The following is an 8,661-nucleotide window of genomic DNA, read 5'->3' as shown; positions in this document are numbered from 1 at the left end:
TAGCTAGATGACCATTAGTAGTGGTATAGAGTTTCTGTGTAATGGTCCAAAGACCACATCAAGACCCTTATCTTTGGGGGGAAAAAAAAACAAATGTTTGTTTGCAGTGGTTTCCCCCGCTGTACTGTACGTGTGAAATGCATAGTAGATGATAAATAAAAATATGAACTTACCTCATTCCTCACTGCACAGGCCATATGACCCATTAAGACTCATGATAAGCTTCACCTGCCCCCTGTTTGAAGCTCAGACATCATCTCCTCCACCTTACCCCTATCCCCAACAAAATGCTAAATATGAAACAATTACATAAAACCTCACCGTGTTCATGATATTCCTGATTTTATTGCAGGCAGATCATGGCTGATGTGAGAGGCCACCAGAGTACTGTATATAGCTTTGTGTAAAGAGGAAACTGTGATAAAAGCTCACATGTGATACTGATCCTCCAAATTGAAAGAACTGAATCCAATGGGCCTAATTTATGAAAGCATCAGTGACGTTGGGTGATCCAGCAAACCTGGAAGAGATTTTTTTAAAAGTCATTAGCACTTTGCAAATGTTTTCAATCCTGGCCCAGATCAATTCCAGGTTTGCTGGATCACCCAGCTTCACTGATGAAAGTGTATCTTCTCCAGTCTTGGAGAGCTTTAATAGTTTGGCCCAATGAAAGTGGGTCAGGTTTAGGATAAAGGTTGAACATTTCTTGACATTCTTCAGCCATGAATTGAGAAAGACCCTCTGTGACTCTAGCTTCTCATACACATTGTGAGGGATATGTGTAATGCATATGTATGTGTAAGGCATATATTCCTTTAAAGACCCTGCAAAAACAGAACCAAATGCTGGGTGATCTGCAAGAAATGCACTCAGCTCCCAAATCCTGTTGTGAGCTGACATTCCATGGACTGAGTGGTGTCTTTATCTACTCAAGCTCTCCCTGTAGCCTATACACCAAAATATAAAGCTGCATCGATTCGTTATCCCAACACTGGTAGGGTACAGCACCTCCTGTAGAGTGCACAGGACAGATCTAAACTTCTCAGATGGTCAACAAGCATTTATTTTCTTAAGGAGCTCCTTAAGCAATGCACAATTTGTGCCTCTTGGGTCAGTTCTTACTGACACCAATGATCGTTTTGGCTATCTATACCATTGACGTTCTTTCCTTCTGGACAGTAGTGTAGGCTGCATTATACCCACTGATGCCACACTAATATACTGTGAGCTGTGTGTATAGTTATAACAACGGGTTCGCAGGGACCTAAATGTTATTTTTAAAGGTTCCCCCACATTATTACAGTTGTGAAAGGCTGGTCAATCCCATAACTTCTAGCCTAGAAAAAGCAGAATGGCTTCAGGTTATGGTGTAGAGTTTACAAAATGTAATTTTCCCCTTTAATAAGGATAAAAAAATACACATTTCACAAACTTTTTTCCTATTTTCTAGCTAAAAATTTAAAAACAATTTTGGTATAGTCACCATTAGCAAGATCAGAAGCTGATGTATGTTTGAACATGGGAGAGCGTTGTCTTTAGCCTGAAAGTACTTTACTAGCTGTAGATATTTGGCATTGCATGTTGTTATTATGTCTATGATCTACCAGAACCCCAGATCCTTTTCCATTTCTGACTCTCCCAAATGTATTCCCCCTAGACAGTATGAAGCATTCATGTTGTTTGCCCTCAAGTGCATAACTTTACATTTATCTATATTAAATGTCATTTGCCACTTGGCTCCCCAATCAAACAGTACATCCAGGAAATGTTCTATCCATTACATCAAAGCATAGAGGTATATTCGTATGTAATTTAAATCAGTCTAGTAGTGTCTGGGAGTAAAAATTTGCTTCTAAAATCCATAGTACTTTGGGTTTTCTTTTAAACCAATGAAAACAAACCCAAATCTGCTGTTTGATCCTAATGTCACCTCTTATGGACGCGGTAACGGTGGTCAGAAGGTTCTCTATTTAAGCAGTCCATTTTTTCCTATGTTCCAGGTGGTCATTATGACTGAATTCAGGTTGAAAATGATTGACTTGCCAAGCTTTACTTCATTTATAAAGCCTGGTTTGCCATCCCCGCAGCACTCTTTGCACATGTGTGAGTAGTTCTAAAACTTTATGCTGCACACATAATAAAGCACAAAAGTGTTTCTCACCTTTACCTTGATACCTGCTTCGTAACTATGTCATTGGTACAAGAATTTATAATAGTTCTTTTATGTGCATATCAAATGAAAGTCATTGTTTCCTAAAAATGTACTTTTCCTGTTTGCTACTTATTTTAGTCTGGTATATATACTATGAAAAATGTTTTGTTACTTGTGTTTGCTAAGAGCAAACAATATCTGTTGATTCTGCAGAGATATTCTAAATGTTGCTAGAAAAGTATCTAGGCAGAACATACAGGTAAAGAGACCCGGTTAGCCACTCAGAATTACAGATAATATGAAAATCAAGCAATGTTTACAGGTAGCATTGGGGAATCCGAGAAAGAGTCTGAAGATGGGTAGTCGAGGATGGACCTAGTTGTTTCATCAGATTATTTCGTCTGATCCAGGTGTGGGAAGATTTGTCTGAGTGCCTTGGAAGGAAACATTTGTGGCTAAAAATAATTGATATAGGGAAAAAGTATAGGCAGGCATCCTGAGATTTAGAAAGGTGCTGTACTGCAGATAGATAAGTACAGGAGGTATCTATCTATACATCTATCTATCTATCTATCTATCTATCTATCTATCTATCTATCTATCTAAGCGAATATAACATTTTTGCACACTGTAACTTCTTCTACACAAGTAATAGAGTACAGTAATGCAACCTATTATTCCTCAGTAGTATAAAACATCTTTGAGGGTCTTGCTGACTTTCCATTCCATTCCAAAATATGATTTGAAGGGACAATTCCTCGTTCATGTTCCATTGCAGGTAAAAGCACAGAAAACCATCCCAGCATTTTAAATGTTAAACATTTTAAATGTTTAAATGTATTTCCTTTCCATAACTGAGGCCAGTGTTTGCCATCTTCAGTGACTATATTTTTCCTACAAGATTTTACAAAATCATTGATAGACATATCAAAAGAAGTCCTTTTAGTTGCACACATATGAAAGTTAACTCTTTAGCTGCGTACACACGGCAAATTTTTCTCGTCTGAATGTTTTTGAATTAAAGCAGAAATATCACAAAAAAGTAACATTTATCTTTACAAGTGGAAAGCCCTCAATCCCTCCATGATCCTAGTTAAGTCTGTCCCACGTCATCCTGTTTTCCTTTTTCATCCCAGGACAGACTGGATACTGTGTGCCACCATTTGTTTTGTCTTTTTTCGGGTTCTTTTTTTTATTACAACATTTTTTTTTCAGTAGAAGAAAGCCCCTCTGCACGTGCCAGAGATCAGACATGTGCAGAAGGACGACCTGCAGCCTCCTGAAATATGTGACAGATGTATCCCAGGAGGCCCATTTTACCTTATATAAAAGGGTTTGCCATCGTATAGCTATAAGTAATAATTGTCATTATAGGTCTTCTTTAAGCCAATTCTAATGATAAAGGCCAGTCTAGTAGAGTTCTCTCACCAGAAATACAAAAGGCATATACTCAAGTGCTTTGTACCTGTCCAGATTGAGGTAATGTGCTACTACCGTGTTTCCAGACAGGGTGTTATATTAATTTTACCTCTAAAAATTGAATTAGGGCTTATTTTCAGGAGATGTCTTATTTTTCTCATGTACAAAACATTTATAGATAGATACCTCTGTGTTACCTGCGACCTGTCAATATCACATATTTTTTCTGTTGTATACAAGAAGTAATGAATAAAAATGAATAAAAAACACAGGTTCATAAGCGAACAAGTGCAAGATAACAAGAAAATGTGCTGACAATTAACATATGACTCATAGAGTAACATTCAGACACAGAACAGTAACCAATATAAATCTGGATAAAAGTAAAAAAAAATCAATCAAATATACATTGCTGCTAATGATTGAAATACTAGCAACAAGAGAGTCCACCAACCTCCTATTAAAGTTGTAGTGTCACACCAGAGTAGGGTAATAACCACCCTGCGATTTCTTGACCCCTTACTCCTGTGCTTTTAAAATCTCCTGCCCTCTCTCTGCTCTCTCCGTCCTCCTGGTATCCCTCCGTGAACAACATGACTGCACTCTCCCAAAAAACTGATAGAGCTTACTTTTGGGGTGGGGCTTAAATTTCCCCCTTGCATAATTAGCATGCTAGGGTTTATTTGCGGGGTAGGTCTTGTTTTCGGGAAACACTGTACAAACATAAGAGTGCAGGAATATGCTGGTTGATGTCTGTGGCCAATTGCATCAAGCACACTGCCTTAGCTATTTAGCCATTCTGTGGCCAGCTTGATGCCAAACAATATGACCACTATTACCATGAACTGCAAGCATAATTTCTCTTTTGTGGTGTGAAAGAAAAAGAGCGGCCCTGACTTTCAATGGAACTCCTGTAGACCAGCAGGGTGAGGGGCCAGCAGGTTCCTCAGAGTGTGTTATTGGCCCTGGTTTGATTATTAGCCACTGCAGTCTCAGGCTTTTAAGCTTCTTAATAGATTTAACAAAACTGGACCCAAAATTCTCCATTTCCGATAGGTTACCCTTGAAAACGGTCAAACAATCACAAGGACTTATTATTCCACAATAATAGGAAAGTTCATGGAGGAACTGAAGGAGAAAATATGAGTAAAGTTGACAAAAGGCGTTTTGTTTCATCAGGATAATGCTCCAGCACACAAGTCCGCTATTGCAATGGCCACAATTCATGAATGCAGCTTTGAATTGTTCGAATACCCACCTTATTCGCCAGATATGGGCCCATCGGGCTATAATTTATTTGGAATTTTAAAGAAATACCTAAAAGGGAAGAAACTCTGATATTGATGTCATCAGGGCTGTTGAGGACGTCCTTGAGGGCCAAGATGTTGAGATCTATAAAAAAGGGTATAAAGGCCTTAAAAGAAAGATCTAAAAGCATTCTGCTTCATGGAGATTATATTGAAAATTTAAATGTTACTTGTCAAACAGCCCTTGTACTTTATAGGTATGATGCCATGTGCATGCGCGAAAAAAGAAAGTAATATAAAAAAAAGTCAAGTTAGTGGATCTATGGTGTAATGGTTAGCCCTTTAGACTTTGAATCCAGTATACAGAGTTCAACTCTTGGTGAGACCTGAAATATATTTCTGATTTCAGAACCCAAAAACCCCATTCAAACCAGCATCCTGTTTTAGTGGCCATGGCTTCCTTGTACTACTGCAGAGCGCACAGCACAATTCTTATAACTCAGGTATTATCTAGTGTTTTGAGAAAACACTGTAACTGAAAACCACAAATTAGTAATAATATATGTAGTCAACAGTCAACAGTGGTGGATTCCATATTCACTGTGGTCTCCATTTACAAATCTACAAGTTTTGCTAACTTTGAACTGTGCAAGATTTTGCTGAAAATGATTTTATCATCATCTTCCCTATTTTTGTCATTTTTTATTTTTGATGAATTCATCTTCAAAGCTTTAAGTCAGTATGAGCATGTAACTCAGGAGTTCAACTAATGGCCAAACCGATTGCTTCATGCTATCAACTTCACATCCAGGAAATTTTGCATACTTTAGAATAAATTCAGCAATACTATCAGTGCTAGATCCACTTTAGGTCCTTGAAAAAGTTTTTGATCATATTTGAAGTTCAGTGGGATTCCAAAAATTCCAAAAATTATTTTAATGTTTTTAATTCATCTTTTAATGTTCTAATTATCTTTTAAAATTGCTCTGTTCTTCAACATTGTATTCAAATTTAGGGCATCTGTTAGGCAGCTAAGGGTCCCCCGGTCTTCACCAGAGCACCCCACAAGTAATGATGGGCCGGTGGATCTAATGGCCACCGGATTACTTTGCTGCGGGGACAACACCAGGACACGGCCCCCAGGCTCTCCCCACCAGGGGGGAGTGGGCCTCAGGAACAGTGATCAGGGATGTGGTGTGATGGTGTGGGGGTGCTTTGCTGGTGACAATGTTGGTGATTAATTATTAAAATTCAAAGCCCTTTTTTTTTCCTAACTGGATATTTCAAGTGAATCTATTGGCAGCACAGCATTAATGGATACGCTTTACATATTTCATATTGCTATGTTGGTGATGTTTCACTGTCAGTATCCCTATAGTTGATACATTGTTAACCATTTTTCATTTTTTTACTCATGTTACAATTTGTAACCAATAAGTTTATATTTAATTATATATTTAGTTTTTGTTCAACAAGTATGTGACATTAATGTGTGGCTATTCCTAGTCCAAAGAAGCAGATGAGCTTACCTGGTAAACGTGTCACTAGCTTGAGCCAATCATTTTCTATGGTCTACAACTTGTCATATGAAAACTCCTTACTTTTGAACTTTTGGTCACAATCTTTTTTATATGTATTGATTTATTATGTATTGTATTGTCTTTGCCCTTTGGAATGTTTGATTTTATATTCTATTCTATTTTATTTTATTTGACATCCCTGTATCCCACAATATTTCATTCCAGTGCACTTTTTTGACCATGCAGCTGCGTCAGATGACCCGGCCACCACAATTACCCACTCTAAACCCAACTGAGATGGTTTGGGATGAACTGGACCACAGAGTGAAGGAAAAGCAGCCAACAAGTGCTGAGCACCTCTGGGAACTCTTTCAAGATTGTTGAAAAACAATTGTAGGTGATGGGAATGTATATAAAATTAATATAGCCACAAGTATAGTGAGAATTAACTCAAACTACCGTATTTTTCGCCGTATAAGATGCCCTGGAATATAAGACGCACCCAATTTTAAAGGAGGAAAATCCAGAAAAAAAAAGATTCTGAAAGATTATTCCCCTTCTGATCACTCATGTACCATTCATACCGGTATTCCCCTTCTGATCACTCACCCTGAGATTGTATGCTGCCTGGACTGACCTTTGCTTGTGACCCTGACTCTTTGTCTTTACCCTTGGATATCTGGTCTGGTGAACTTATTACCTGTGTATGACATCTGGCTCTGTATTATGGACTTGCCTCCACTGGAATTCTTTGTACTGAATTCTTTTTGGGCTCCTGGTCCTCTGTCGGAGCTTCCCCAGACACCATTCCTTGCACACAGAAGTCCTGGGGGGCATCCATGTGCTGGGATGGTGCATTTAGCCCCTTGAGGCTGGGCAAGGGCTTACTGGGCAATGTGAAAAGGGCATTGTTAGATTCGGGGCATGCATCTGACAGGCATTGGTTAAAGTTAAAATACAGTCTTAAAAACACATTGTTCCTTAAAAACATGAATTTCATTTTGTTTCTCTTAGGACCTTTCCACACCTAAGCAATTTTGGTCATAATGCTATATTTAGTTGCTTTAAAAATAGCTAAAGTGGGCAAAAAAAACTCACAAAATAATGAATATTATGAACTGATGAATTTCTCCACTGCTAGAAAACTTTGCAAATATAGGCTGCCTATCCCTGTTCGGAACATCAGCTAATTCTAAGTATCTCCAAATTATAATATTGTTTGAACATGGGTTCACACCTAAAATTATCAGATGTGTTCTGTCTGAGGAAGTAAGAGTTACCATTTATTTGTCTGTGGTTACTGGTGATTTCCTCATTGCTTTAAAACAGCTTCCAGCTGCAACTTTTCTGCAAATTTGTTGACTAATCCCTCTACTATTTATATAGTTATATAAAAAAAACACACCTCATATTCTATCTACAGATTATAGAATAAAGTCATCTAGCATACATCTTCCTTTTTATTCTGTCCTGAGATTCCCTTAAAGCTATTTGTTTTTTGTCCTGTCAGTCATTTAGTCTCAGTCTCGTGGAGCGGTGTTTCTGAGAGTGATATGCATGCAAACAGAGCAAGTACCAGGAATGTCTATGTACTGATACTGGGTGTGAACTGACTGATCACCTGTCTTTGCTGATCAAATACTTTGACATCAATATAACTACCTACTGCCAAAAAAATCATTTTTGTAATCTACTAATCAAATTGGGACGGCAGTACTCCAAACTACCTAGGAGGAAGATTGACGCCTCTATTTTCCAGTCCTTGGTGGACTGGAGCATGTTTTAGATTTCTCCAGAGTTCACTTTTACACAGGAGAGAGGGCTGTTCTTACTTTATTTAAATGGTTACCTGCTTAGTATAATGTACAGCAGCCCAGCAGAATATTTTAAACATGTATGATATTAGGGATAAGCTGGGTGTCGGTGCAAAGCTGTGAAGGCAGTAATGATATCCACTCCTTGCTTCCCTGCTCGGTCCCGTGTCTCTAATTAGTCTCTGGTCATGGAGACTGGCACTCCTTCTTTCTGACTTCCAAGGATAGATCTTTTGTGGCCCCAGTAATCTGTTCACAAAAGATAAAAATAGAAATTACAAAGTACAAGATCCAGGAAATTATAAAAGTGCTAAGGCATACTACACAGTGGAATGAGAGGGAGGATTTGGGGTACTTTTGTGCTACTGATTGGACTTCACCTTTAAGGGAAAAGCTGCAATAATATGTACTGAGCACAATATAGCTCCGAATGTTCTTCCCTGCTTGCTACTCCCAAAGGGGGCCCTTGGCATCTTCATTTTGGATGCCGGAGGCCTGTATACTAGCTC

At 38.4% G+C, this 8,661-nt stretch overlaps 1 protein-coding gene across 3 annotated transcripts in view; it reads left to right on the top strand.

The window, feature by feature from the left end:
- Positions 1-6,939, top strand: part of LOC140328012 (rheacalcin-1-like) — a 21,990-nt gene extending 15,051 nt beyond the window's left edge. The window contains exon 8 of one of the 3 annotated variants that reach the window (XR_011920196.1): positions 6,585-6,939. The gene's annotated coding sequence lies outside the window, so the exon portion shown is untranslated. Of the gene's footprint in view, positions 1-2,000; positions 2,104-6,563 lie in introns of those variants that run through there. The other 2 variants (XR_011920195.1, XR_011920197.1) reach the window with 2 other exon arrangements.
- The last annotated feature ends 1,722 nt before the right edge of the window (positions 6,940-8,661 follow it).

Source organism: Pyxicephalus adspersus, chromosome 4 (assembly GCF_032062135.1).
Source record: "Pyxicephalus adspersus chromosome 4, UCB_Pads_2.0, whole genome shotgun sequence".
NCBI lineage: Eukaryota > Metazoa > Chordata > Amphibia > Anura > Pyxicephalidae > Pyxicephalus > Pyxicephalus adspersus.
This window is presented reverse-complemented; position numbering and strand designations above follow the sequence as displayed.